Below are 14106 nucleotides of genomic sequence, written 5' to 3'. Positions count from 1 at the left end.
ATCAGATCCTTAAAGTTATATGGGGATAGTGAGATGGTCATTAATCAAATCAGAAGCCACAATGTTACAAAGAACAACTTCTCAGATCATACAAGCACAGAGTTTGGGATTTTCTTGAGGCTTCCAAGCATTCAACATCCAGAGTGTCCCTGGGAGAGAAAATAAACATGTTGATAGGCTTACAAAAATTGGTGCTTCTTATGACATACCAAATCATGTTACTAATGAATGGAAGCAATAGAACAAAATTTGTGTAAGGCCTAATGTTCTTGATAATTGTACAAATTGTCAATTTCTTGCAAAATGAAGTAGAGTTTTCGGCTAAAAATTTGTCTAAGCTCTAAAGTTAGTATGGGGACTAGATTTTTAACTTAAACTCCAACAAGCTACCTAAAGGTCTAGTCACCTTAGAGGGAATTTTCAATTTTGATGATCAAGCAAAGGGCAAGAGTTCAGATCTAACTGCAAGAAAGGATGATATTATGCCTATCACTGTTGTTAATGGAAGGACTCTCAACCTAGGAAAGGTATACACTAATATAGAAAAATAAGTCTTCATTAAATTATTTTAAGAATTCAATGATGTTATTGCTTGGATATATGAATACTTAAAGGGCTTTGACCCAAAATTATCTCAACACATTATAGATTTAGATGATAATTCTAAGCATGTTAGGCAAAAGCAAAGGCCAGTTAACCCTAAAATTGAACCACTAATGAGAAAATAATTATCAAGGATCATAGAGGCCAACATTATTTACCCTATCAAGCACTCCTCATGGGTGGCTAACCTTGTTCCTATTAGGAAGAAGAGTGGGGAGATTAGACTATGTGTAGATTTTAGAGACCTCAATAGGACTTCTCTTAAAGATCACCACCCACTTCCCTCCATGTAACAAGTCTTATCCAAGGTTAGTGGTTCAAAAAGGTTTTCTTTCTTAGATGGTTTTATGTGTTAGTACAATATTCTAATAGATATAAGATTTCTTTCACTACTAAGTGGAGCATTTATGCTTATTGTAAGATGCCTTTTGGACTAACCAATGTAGGTTCCACATTGTAGAAGGCAATGGAGATGGCCTTCAAGGGTATGATGGAAAACTTTGTGCTAGTGTATCTAAATGATATAACTATATTTTCAAAGGATGTAGTAGATCATTTTGATCACTTGAGACAAGTATTTGAAAGATCTAGAGAGTATGGTGTGTCCCTGAACCCCAAGAAGTGTGCATTTGCTACTAACCAAGGAAAGCTCTTAAGGCATCTTGTGTCAAGAAATGGATTAAAGATAGATCCAAAGAGGGTAGAATTAGTTCTTTCTCTCCCACTTCCCAACCATAAGAAAGATTGCATAGTTTTCTTGGGAGGATCAACTTCATAAGGAGGTTCATAACTGACCTTGCTTCTTTGGTAAAGCCTCACACAACTATGTTAAAGAAGAACCTAGTGTTCAATTGGACCAAAGAGGGAAAGGCTAGTTTTGAATAAATCAAGCAATCAATTGCATATACCTCTACTGTTGTCAACCCCAAATTTGATAGAGATTTTATCCTCTACTCCCTTGGAGGAAAGTCAAGCATTTCAATTGTTCTTACACAGTTAAAAGATGAAATTTTGGAACATCTCATTGCTTTCTTCAATAAAGGGCTTAATTATTATGAGTAAAGATATAGTTATATAGAGAAATAAGTCCTTGTTGTTATGAGGGCTCTCAAAAAATTTAGGCATCTCTTATCTCACAACAAGGTCTAGCTTTTAGTTCTACATGCAAGTGTAAAAGATTTCCTCTTGAATAGGGATATCAATGAGAAGAGAGCTAGATGGATTACCAGAGTTATGGAATATGGTATTGATATTAAGATCACCAAGTTGGTAAGAGGTAAATGGACTGTGTCAACAAATGGCATCATCTAGTGAAACACATGAAGAAGTTGCCCTCTTAATCCAAAATGATTAACCAGTGGAGAATGAAGATCAATTTTTGGTTACAGGACATGAGTGCCTTCTTAATAGAAGGAAGATGCCTCCAAGGCCTAGATAGAGCCAAGAGGAAATAGTTTAGATTACAAGATATTCCCTATGTCTTGGTGGATGGAGTATTATTCAAAAAAGATTCTGATGGATTCTTGCTAAGATGTATACAAATAGATAAGATTAGCTAGTTATTGAAGGAGTTTCATTATGGTCCTCTTGGTGACCATTTCTCAGCCAGAGTCAATATAATAAAGATAATGAGGTCTTATATTATTGGACCACCTTATTTAAGGACTACCATAAGTGGGTAAGGAAGTGTGAGAAATGTGATTTATTCTTAGGAAAGCAAAGATTGGTTGCCCTTCCCATCCATCCCATTCAAGTTGAACAACCTTTTTCCCAATGGGGTTTGGATGTCATTGGTCTAATAAATCCACCCTCTAGTGTTGGTCATAAATGGATCTTGGCAGCCACATATTATTTCATAAGATGGATTAAGGCAGTGGCTTTGAATGATGTAATAGAGGCTTCAATAGTTAAATTCCTTGATGAAATATGACAAGATTTGGTGTTCCCTCAACTATTATATCTAATAATGCCAATTTTTTTGTTGGAGCTCACATATGTTCTTGGGCTCTAGAATATGGGATATACTTGAGCACTTCCTCAAATTATTATCCCCAAGGCAATGGCTTGGCCAAATCCTCTAACAAGAATCTCTTCAAGATCATGAGGAGGACAATTGAAGACAATCAGAGGAGTTGGCATGCCAAGTTGAAGATAGGCCTTCTGGCTGATAGAATTACACCCAAGAGAGTAGTTCAGAATTCACCTTTTATGCTAGTTTATGGAAGGGAAGCCAGACTTCCTATTTCACTACAATTCCCCTCTCTTGAGCTGGCTAATCAATTGGAGTTAGAGGAAAATGATCGCATGAAAATCAAATTAGTAGAACTAATTGAATTAGAAGAAAAAAGGCAACAAGCTATGCATATACTTGAGCTTCATCAATAGTGGGTCAAAAGGAGTTTTGATAGAAAGGCTATGGCTAGGATTTTTAGGGAAGCAAATATTGTTCTCAAGTGGGATGTCAATAGAGCCAAGCTAGGAAGACACTCCAAGTTTGATAATATCTAGAGTAGACCTTATGTTATCAGTAGTTGCAAGTAGGCCAATGCTTTCTAGCTATCCAAGCCCAATGTTGATATTCTACCCATTCCACTTAATGGGATTTACCTCAAACCCTGCTTCTAGAGAGGGTTAAGGTTTTTTGTATATTTTAGGTTAGTTTCCAATTTTCCAAGAAGTGTTGAGAACATGTTATCTCTCTGTAAGATAGCCAGGTTTTGAAGTTTTGCAATTACAAAGAAGTCAGAGATAGAGTCATTATTTAATAATGTACAAGATCTTTTTTTTTATGACTCCATAGCCCAATGGATACTTAAAGGCCACTGATCATATACATAGCAAGTTAGTATCCCCTCTGAGTCACCAAAATTGTTAACCATATTTTCCCTCTCACCAAAAATTTTGAGTTTTACCTATCAAGCATGGCCAACAATCATATTTATTCAAATATTCAAATGATCAAATAAAAGATATATTCAAAACTTTGGCTTATCCTTTTATATCCTAAATCTCATCTTTTTTATGCTTTATTCACTTGGAGATTCAAGTTGAGATTGTGCATCTATCTTTCATTGCCTAGTCACCACAGTCTATCGCTTTACCATTTGGGGAGGTGTGATTGCACAACATGATCTTTTTAAATAGTCAATGTGACTTCACAGTTTAAAAGGCTAACATCTAGTTATGAGTGGTGATGCAATGATCTCTCTTTATCACTTGGTTGTAGGGTTATGATCTTAACTCCAAGTTTAAGCTGTGATGTCATGACCCTTCCTCATTCACATAATTGAAAAGATTTTAGTGTTAACCATGATCAGAATGGAAAAGTCACAAATCACCTTGTGTACATGGTCATCAAGGTTAGTGATAGGTTAAAGATCTAAGCTACAAAGTAGAGATAACATAAAATGATCAGACTAAGCAATCCTCATAGCTTCACTAGAGTTGTGCCATAAACTATAGTTAATATTGTGATCATGTGTCTCTTCCTTTTGGCATGGTCATGATGAGTCAAGAGTAATCTCTAGTTAGGGTTGCAAAATTGTGGCATGGTGCCATAAGGATGTTCTTAGTGATGTAGTAGTTTTTGATTGATCAAGGAGCTAAATTATGCAGGAGAAGTCCATTTGTATTACTAACTATTGAATCTAAAGAAATCAACACATGTCTCTATGTCATTATGAAAAATTGTACACTCAATTTATATAGTAAGATATCAAAAATTCAACATGTATCTCAATGGGCCCAAGTAGAGATAAAACAATGGTGGTTAAGTCCATTTTCACATGGTCACAGGTATTTCATGTCAAATCAAGGATTATGTAGCAATGACATGAATATTATGTTAGTAGTTGGGGTCACAATTTTTCATGATCATAGGAATCTAATACTAAGTTGGATATTAAGTGGAAATGTTGCAAGATGCTAGTTTCACATTTTTGTCAGGTCACAACAGTTAGTGGAGAATGTTGCAGATAAGCTATGAAGTAGTGATAGATAGTCATTCATAGTTTTGCAAGGAATAACTCCTAATGAAGAAAGGTGGTGGCAAAGCTACGATCACGGGTGGTCAAACATGAAACATAAGTTGAATATTGGTAGGATGGAAGAATAATAAAGTATGGTTGATCCATGTGGTAAAGCCTAAGGATTGACTCTAGTTGACTGATGACCTAGCTAACCTGGTGTGCTAATAACAAAGGAAGTAGTTCTTTGATGGAAAATCTAATCTTTTCAATCTTATGCAACCACTTTCATCATTCCCCGTGCCTAATAAATATGAAGGGACACTCCATTGTTGACTATTGGTCCATCTAATTAGCCAGAATGATAATGGCCATCGTTTCTATCTTCTCAAGGCTCTGTTTGGTGAATAAGTGATTTTCCTACATCTAGATGTATGCCCTAATCAGATCTTTCCCAAATTTGTAGTGACTATTCTCTATAGTCTTGAATATAGTTATTGAGTTTTTCCTTAGGGTAGAAGCTATCCAAGTTATGCTTGCACTATAAAAGCATATTTTGTAACCCTTTTTAGGGTCAATCTCTTTCTCTAATTTTGTAGTATTGTATGTCTATGCTCTACTACTATAATTTCCTTTTGCCTCTGAGTCAATATATTCCTCTATTGTATCTCTTTCTTCCATTAATATACTGCACAATACCTTCTTTCCTTTGTGTTAAAGTATTGTTTTCATTTTTCAACTGTATGATCATATCTACTTGGCTCTCAAATGATATAAAGTGAAGTCTCTTCCTTATAGCATTCTTTTCATTTTTAATCTGCATATGGTTGTTGAATTAAACAAGACCTAAATTTTTATACTTTGAGGTTTTATTGATAAACTTTGCATTCATGGGAAGAGAAAAGGTTGAACATACTATTTGGTGTATCACCTCCTCTTAGATTAGATTTGGTGGTTTGCTTCATGCATTCCTTCTCCCTTTTCCTCTCAAGAAATAGTTAGGTGAATCCTAATAGTAAGGAGGTCAGCCTTTTCTAGAGATTCAATCTCAAGTCATAAAGTCCCACACTTTCACGATTGTTTCCATGTTACATGAGGCTACCTTTAGGTAATACTTTAGACAAGGGTGCAAGCTTTTGTGTCAACACATACTCACATCGTGTGCAGTATCAAGTTTTTTATGCACCACATACTATATTTTCCTAATTGTAGATCTATAAAACATTTCATTTACCTTGAAAGAGTATATCTTTCTTTAATAATTTGTAGCATGTGATCATCGGTGTACGAACTAGTCTTGAATCTTTCATGTAAAATGTCTTCAAGATCTCCTTGATATACTTGGACTAAGTTATGTATATACCATCTTTCACTTGTTGAACTCATAATCCAATAAAGAATTTGATCTCTCCAAACATAGACAATTAAAATTCTTTCCTCATGTAATGTTATGCACATTGGTTCTTGACCTCCAAATATGATATCATCAATAAATATTTAATAAATCAAGATCTTATCATCTAGTTTACTTTTCAAATATAGATTAATGTTCTCACTAGTTCTTACAAAACCAATTCTCGTCAAATATAATGCAACCTTTGATACCATGCTTAGGATTCCTACTTCAATAACTATAAAGCTTTGCGTAATTTGCATATTATGTTTCTCTTATTTATCCACAAATTCTTTAGGTTGCTCAATGTAGACTTCCTCATCCAGAATTTCATTAAAAAATGAAGACTTCACATCCATTTGATATACCTTAAATCCTTCATAGGAATCATATACAAGAAAAATTCTTACACCTTCTAGTATAGCAATAAGGAAAAATATCTCACCATAGTCAATTCTTTCTTGTGTATAACCTTTAGAAACTAATCTTGCTTTATATCTTATCATTTATCCATTTTTATTTAGCTTGGTCCTTAAAATCAAATTTGTGCAAATGAAATTTGTATAATTGCATCTTAGTACTAGTGTCCTATTGATTAATGGAAGTATAAACAGGATAACAAGATACTGAGAGGGGGACTGAAACAAAATCTTAAGAACTTTTACTTTTCAATAATTCATTCACACATTCACAAGTTGTCTTGTGCATGTAAAACTTGAAAGAGTGAACTTGTTGTAACATATAAATCTAATCTATCACATGCATAAAAATAAACACATAGCACAATATTTGTTACCCAGAAACCCTCCAAGGTGAAGGTAAAACTGGGGTGGGGATGACACCCACAAATCTTCACTACTATAGTAATAAATTTAACCTATTATGGTTACAATGTTTGATCATAATATATAATCTACCCTGTGAGGGATATGCCCTATTAAAAGTGTTTGAGACTACTAGGTCTAACCTTGTTAGAGGATTTAACACTTACAATAAAGTAAGGACTCTAATAGGAGATTTACAAAGATCTGTTAAGACACTCTATTAAGAGATTTACCCTGATTCAAATTTATTAGAACTAATTCAGTACCTAACTCTCGATATACTCTATAAGCTAATTTTGAGTCTTCTCCTTGTAAATTGTTCCTCTCTTTTGATCTAATAACACTTTTCTTCCCCTTTGCTACTCTAAATAGGTCACTTTCCATATTAAGAGATAAAAGAACTCTTCCACTAACTTAGGATCTAATCTTGATCCTTCACTTCACTATTTACATATTACTCTTTATCTATCACATTGTTCACATCATTTTTCATACTATCTCCTCCTCTCTTTGGATCTAGGTTCATATCTTCTCTATTTAAAGAATTTTGTAAAGAGTTTTCTAGATACTTCTATAATTTTGCCTCTTCATCTGAATAGTTGATCACAAAACATAGGGATCTATGATCCATGTCATAAATGTGTATAAATCTCTATAACAACCTCTACAAATATTAAATGTTCCTTTCATTTCAGCTTGAAAATAATTTACTACAAAATCTATATCATTTCTAACTTTTATGCATAGTCTATATTGCTTAGCACTTATTATTTTCTGATACTCGGCACTGTTGTTGCTCAGTCTATATTATGCTCAGCACTTACTATGTAACTTGACACTTATATTCTTGAACTACTCGATAGGTTTTGAGCTTGACTTGTATAGAAAATACTCAGTGACCACACTTGCTCAACTTCTATATAGCTTGGTACATACATACTTATGTACATGACTTGGCCTATATAGAGTAGCTCAGTTTTAGTGATGACTAGCTGACTCTGCCTAGTAAATGACTAAGTGTTTAATACTAATAGACAATAATAGTTAGAGATACCAATAGTGCCCATGTATTTTTCTTCTTTGTTTCATTAATATCTTCATTTATAGTATTAATTAAATCTTCATTTTTAAGTGAATCTTTGATTATTTTAGGCTCAAATTCACAAATCAAGCATGTATTATCCCTCAGCTTACTTCTTTTCATGATTCCAACATCATTGTCTCCACTTTGATGGTTCAGTGAATGATTCCTTCTAACATATTTTTCTAATATAGGTTTGATTCTCTATTATTTAGCATTTTATTCACTCAAAAGGGGTTCAATAGTTTGCTCGATTGTAACTTTCTATTTCTTAATTATCTATTGCTAACACTCTATGACTTTTGGTTATTGCTTGGGTAGGGTACTTGGTTAACCTTCTTGTACATATACAAATAACCAATAATCCCTAGGTTCTCTCTTGTTTTCTTCATCACTCTTTTTAGCAAACTCGTCAATCCTCACATTTGCACTTCCCACCATTTTGTAAGTAACTTTATTCAAACATTTATATGTTTTTCTTCTTGTAGAATAGCCTATGAATATACCTTAATCAATTTTAGTAAAAAGCTTTCCATTCCTATCATCTTTCATAATATAAAATATACTTCCAAAGATTTTTAAATGACTTATATTCAATGTATGTCCATACCAGAGTTCATAAGGTGACTTGTTTGTACCTTTTTCAATTTTACTTAGTTTAATGTATAACAACATTATCGATAGCATATCTCCAATATATATATATACACACACCCACACCCACACACACACACACACACAACCTCCTTCTCAATCAATAGTGTTCTATCACAATCAACAATAGATCTATTTCTTCTTTCAGAAATCTCATTCTATAATATCTCAAACATTTTAATGAATTGCCTATTTCTTTCTCAAATCTTTCCTTATACCATTTTAAATGTGATAGTTTTTTCTTTTAGAAACATCATACACATCATTCTTGAATAGTCATCAACAAATAATATGAAGTATCCATCACCATAATAGATTTTCACCTTCATAGGAGCACAAAGATTAGTAGAAAGTAATTCCAATGCTTAATCAGATGAGTAAGACTTACTTGTGAAACTTGACTTAGTCATCTTACTAATCAGGCATTGCTTACACATCACTTTATCAGGTTTTCTTAAGCTCAATAAGCCTCTTACTTTCTTCTTTATACTAACCTTAACTATGTTACCAAAATTCACAACAAAACCTTTTATGCCACAACCAAATATCTTCAATCCTTGCAATCAAACATGTATCTTCAATAGAATCTAGATATAATAGGCTACCTCTTGTTTGTCCTCCATTACTAATCAGATTTTCAACATCATCATATATCTTCACCTTTTTGTTTTTAAAAATTCTAGTTGGTGAACTCAATTATTCAATTGAGGCACACTCCAAAAATTATATTTTAGTCCTTGTATCCAATAAGCATTTTTGCATCTAGTATTCTCACTCTTCATAATAGAACCTTTTTCTTTCATAGGATGTGGAGCATCACTTCCAAATTTAACAAATCCATCATCATAATGTTCATATTTTTCAAACTTCTCAATATCACTAGTCATATGATGTGAGAAACCACTATCAACAATCCATGTATCATTCTAACCAACTTGATAAATAAGCAATTTTTCATCTTTGTACCTTTCATCATCAAAATCATCTTTCATTGCAATATAAACAACTTCCTCACCATCATCTCAATCTGCTCGGTGTTCAGTTCTTCAGCTAGGTAACAAGATTTCTTTCCTTTGTCCTTGTCATCTCTATTTCCTTGTAGCATTTTATCTCTTTTGTAATTCTTATCATTTATGTTCTTGTTAGGACATCTAGCTGCACTGTCACCAACACAAATCAAAGGTAGTTTACCTTTATACTTTTATTTTCCTCTTGGTAATCTCCTTGCTAGTAGTGCCTCAAGTTCTTCTAGATTCTTATCCTTTGATTCATAATCACTTTCATCTTGTTTGTAATGTGCACTATTTTCTTTCCTTGGACAACCAATGGTTAGAGATGATTTGAAAGTAATTTTAGCCTTAGGTAGATAATTATCAAAATTATTCAAATCAAATATAATCAGTCTACTGACCAAAGTATCAAGAGTAATATCATTTATAGGCATAGATGTCAACTCTCGAATAACAAAAACTCTAATAGAATAGATAGGTAATAGAGTTCAAAGAACTTTTCTTGCCACAATTTCTTCAAAAACTCTAATAGTATAGATAGGTAATAGAGTTATAAGAACTTTTCTTACCATAATTTCTTCACTTATGGTTCATGTAGCTCCTTCAATAGCATTAACCACTTCCTTGATTCAATTACTATATTACACAATATTCTCACCTTCTTGCATTTTTTCGTGTCACCAAATTTTCCTCATAAACATTCAGCTTTTTTTGTCAAAACATTATGATCTTGTAACGCCCTGCCAAGGGATCTAGAAGAATTAACCTAAAATTTCACAACATGAAACATTTTTTTTGAAATATGAAAGTTAAACTATTCACAACATACACAAAGAAGTAGAAGCAATAACAACATTCAACTGAAAGTATACATCAACATACCTAATAGGTTACATTCCTTAAGGATCCCTTAATGTTGAATCACATTTAAGTTAACTAATATTCATTCCATCTAATTCCACATCCACATGAAATAATAATGAAAATTCCAACATTCTTGAACAATATATTTTTGTTCCAAATGTGTCTTAGTAAATTAGTTATCAGAAAGCTTAATTATCCACTGTACATGTCACAAGGTTTGAAAGACATAAAAGAATATACATATGAAAATAAAGTACATCATCCTAATCTAATCCATGATGCAAGTGCAATAAAGTAAATGAAACCAAATACCATGCATGATACATCATCATAGAAGATATAAACATCCAGCATAAAGTATAACCATACGTCACAAACATAACTAACTAAGTGCATGGTTCCTCCCAACCATAAATAGCATCATTAGACCATCATGGGCCCTAGCCATCCCTCCATGCATAACATCCCAAGTCACCGAAGAGATCATCAATTTTTAACATAGTAGCAATGTCACTCCTAAAACATACTACATCATATGCAAAAAGAAATCTAACATGCTACAACATATACATAAGGAATCTAATCATGTAATTTAAAACATAAGATAAGTAAATAACAACATCTATCATATGTTAATCATCAATATAAGGATACATGTGCATCATCATAATCCAAGAATAGAATGAAGATAGATGCCAACAAAGAATGCATCAGCCACGGTGTTTCAAACGGATCTCAAATGGTAAAAGTGAATAAGCACTACCACTCGACTGTGTGGGACCTAAATGGCCCACTCCCACTGTGTTGAGGAGATAATCTCAAGTCCCAAAAAAGATATCAAAGCGCATAGCACAAGTACTTTCTAAGTCCAAGAATCCTAAAAGTATACTAACTCAAAGGTTCCAACACAATCTGACATCTAATCCCAGAGGCACACAAAGACATGTAGGAAACCTACTATGTAAGTGGGAAAGTGTCATCACACGGATCATGCTAGAGTTACCTTGGTATTCTCTCAATAGACCCCAACCCCCTAGTGATCCCTATGCGTCCATAGTATCCTCTCATACTGATGAGGCATACTACAGAATGCAAGGTTGCAACCAAGCATTCTCTCTACTCCCATCCTAGTCTGTACTAGCACTCAAGGCATGGGCGAGAAAAAGAAATTATCTTATTAGGTTCAATTAAGTCAGTATTAGGTGTATGTTTTCACTTATTAAACAACTTACAATGAGTTACCCTGGCAGCCACTTAGGGCCCCAGCCCCCATTGCAAGCCACTTCCTGACACTACAAGTAAATAACCTACCCTAAGCTCATGGAATCATAAAGCACAAAATCACCATAGTCCTATACAAGTGACTGAAAAAATACCAAAAGATAATCCAAAAATAGAGCATCAAATCTCCATGTGCAACTAAAAAGCATCCATTGATAATATGACCACAACAGTTCTCTATTGGCAACCAAAGGTATCAATGATAATCACAATATCCATTGGTTCTCAACAAGCAACCGAAAGAGCATATCAAGCAAATAATACTGATCGAAGACTCCAAAATGGTTGAGTCAAAACATTTCACAACATGACATCATCAAGATCAGATAAACACTTTAGTCCCATCAAGGTGACTGGAAAGTAATCCAAATACAACTGATCGATAACTCATAAATGGTTACATAAATCACAGCTTACTCAAGAAGATTGGAAACATTATCAAACAGTAAACCACACACACCATAGAGCATGCCATCTCATAACCATGTTTGGGTTTAAAAAGATCGAGATCAAAAGACGTCATCATGTCATCATAAATTGTAACCCCCGACCCTCTAGTAGACGTCCTATAACTGGTCAAGAATCTAGTCAACCCCAAAACATGGATAGCAAAAAAGAAAATAAGATACAAACACATGTTTTAGTTTGCTTTTGAAATCACAAGGTTATGCCAAATATGAGGTTTCAGTTTCTGTTTCAAGTATATTTCAAGTGTATAAAATTCTTTGTTTAATCTACAAGTCAACCCATTTATCTCTTTGAATAAAACATAGAATTATCCCTCCATTATTTTAAAACATTTTTTCTAAAATGATCATAAGATAATTATTTACTTGTACAAATCATCCAACTAGTTCCCATCGACTTTTCCCAAAAACTATTTGCATTATGTTACAAAAGTCAATGTTACTAATGATTAAATAAAACTTCTTTAATTCCAAGAAGTGTCTCCCATTATCCAAGTCATTAGAACAAAACTCATCAAATTTCAAATAAATAGTTTACAATTTCCTTAAAATCGATATTATCGATAATCATATCAATTAAAAAAAATCTCCATTGCATAACTTAATTATCAATTAAATTTAATTAATTCTACAATCAATTAAATTAATCAATAACTAACTAACTTGTGTATTAGTTTTAATAAGTTAAAGATTTTCCCATGACTCTTAGAATTCAATTTTCTAAAGTGCCTATAGGATAAATACGTATTTGGACAATATTCCCCCATCGAGTTCCATGACTACAGTTTATCCTCATAATAATTTATCCTTCACAACTAGATTCAATTAAACAATTAAATTAAATTTATATTATTACACTAAAATATTACAAAATGATTAATTATTAAAAGAAGTAATCTATTAATAAAATTTTATTTATACTAAATATATTAATTAATATTATATAATAATTAATATTTAAAAGTTATAAATATTTAATAATTTTAATGACAATATAATATTAAAATTGAATTATTAATATACACATATATCAATTTTTTTGTAAAAATGAAACATAATATCACATATCTCTGTCGCGATACGCAGTACCTGCTATCGCAGGTACTACGCTGATAGCGGGTACAAAGTACCCCTGTCGTCGCAGTCCCTATGACGGTAGGTCTCTGGCACCCGCAGGGGTAAGGGGTACAAATTTTCCCCCCCCCCTTCAAATTCAAATTATTATTTTTAACTAATGTTTTAAAAAACTTTTTTTTTCTTCCAAAATGCGGATCAAAACAATTTCATTTTTAAATGTTTTTCCACTGTGACATTTTTTTTTTAAATAGCATTTTTAACAAACATGTGTGTGTGTGTGCGCGCGCGCATGTGTGCATGTGCGCAGAATTTTTAATAAACACTACAGCATTTTTAAATGCAGATTTGTAAATATATATTTATATTTTTAAAAGAAAACATTTACAATAATTCTTGCGAGCATATACATAATTTTTTAAACAAAAAGGGCTTTCCAATTCTATAAATTAAGAATTTTCCTTTAATGATCGTTCTTGAAATTTACCTATTAATCCTTCTAATAGGTTTGTCCATAAGCATCTTAAAACCTAGTCCCATAGATTCCTCATATCTACGCATGTGGAATTTTCTCATATAGGAATTTAAATACCCATGACAAGAATGCATACAACCAAGATATTCAACACATGAAATCCTCAGAGCATTCGGAAGACAAGAAGAAGACAGGGTGTGCAAGAAGCGAAATATCATATGTAAAAATCATGAGTGTCTACCTGGACACTGATGCTAAATCACTTCTCCTCAAAGTCTGTAGAGCAAGCTCCTTCCATCTCCAACATTCCCGGATCCACCCAACATGCTCTCCCCGAGCTTCTAGGAGTGCTTGAATATAAGGACCTCTCAGGAAGCACCTAGAATGTCTCTAGAAACAACCAGAAGATAAGATA

The sequence above is a fragment of the Cupressus sempervirens genome, chromosome 1, assembly GCF_028749045.1.
Source record: "Cupressus sempervirens isolate cs-2001-9-10 chromosome 1, ASM2874904v1, whole genome shotgun sequence".
Lineage (NCBI taxonomy): Eukaryota > Viridiplantae > Streptophyta > Pinopsida > Cupressales > Cupressaceae > Cupressus > Cupressus sempervirens.
Note: the sequence above shows the minus strand (reverse complement) of the source record.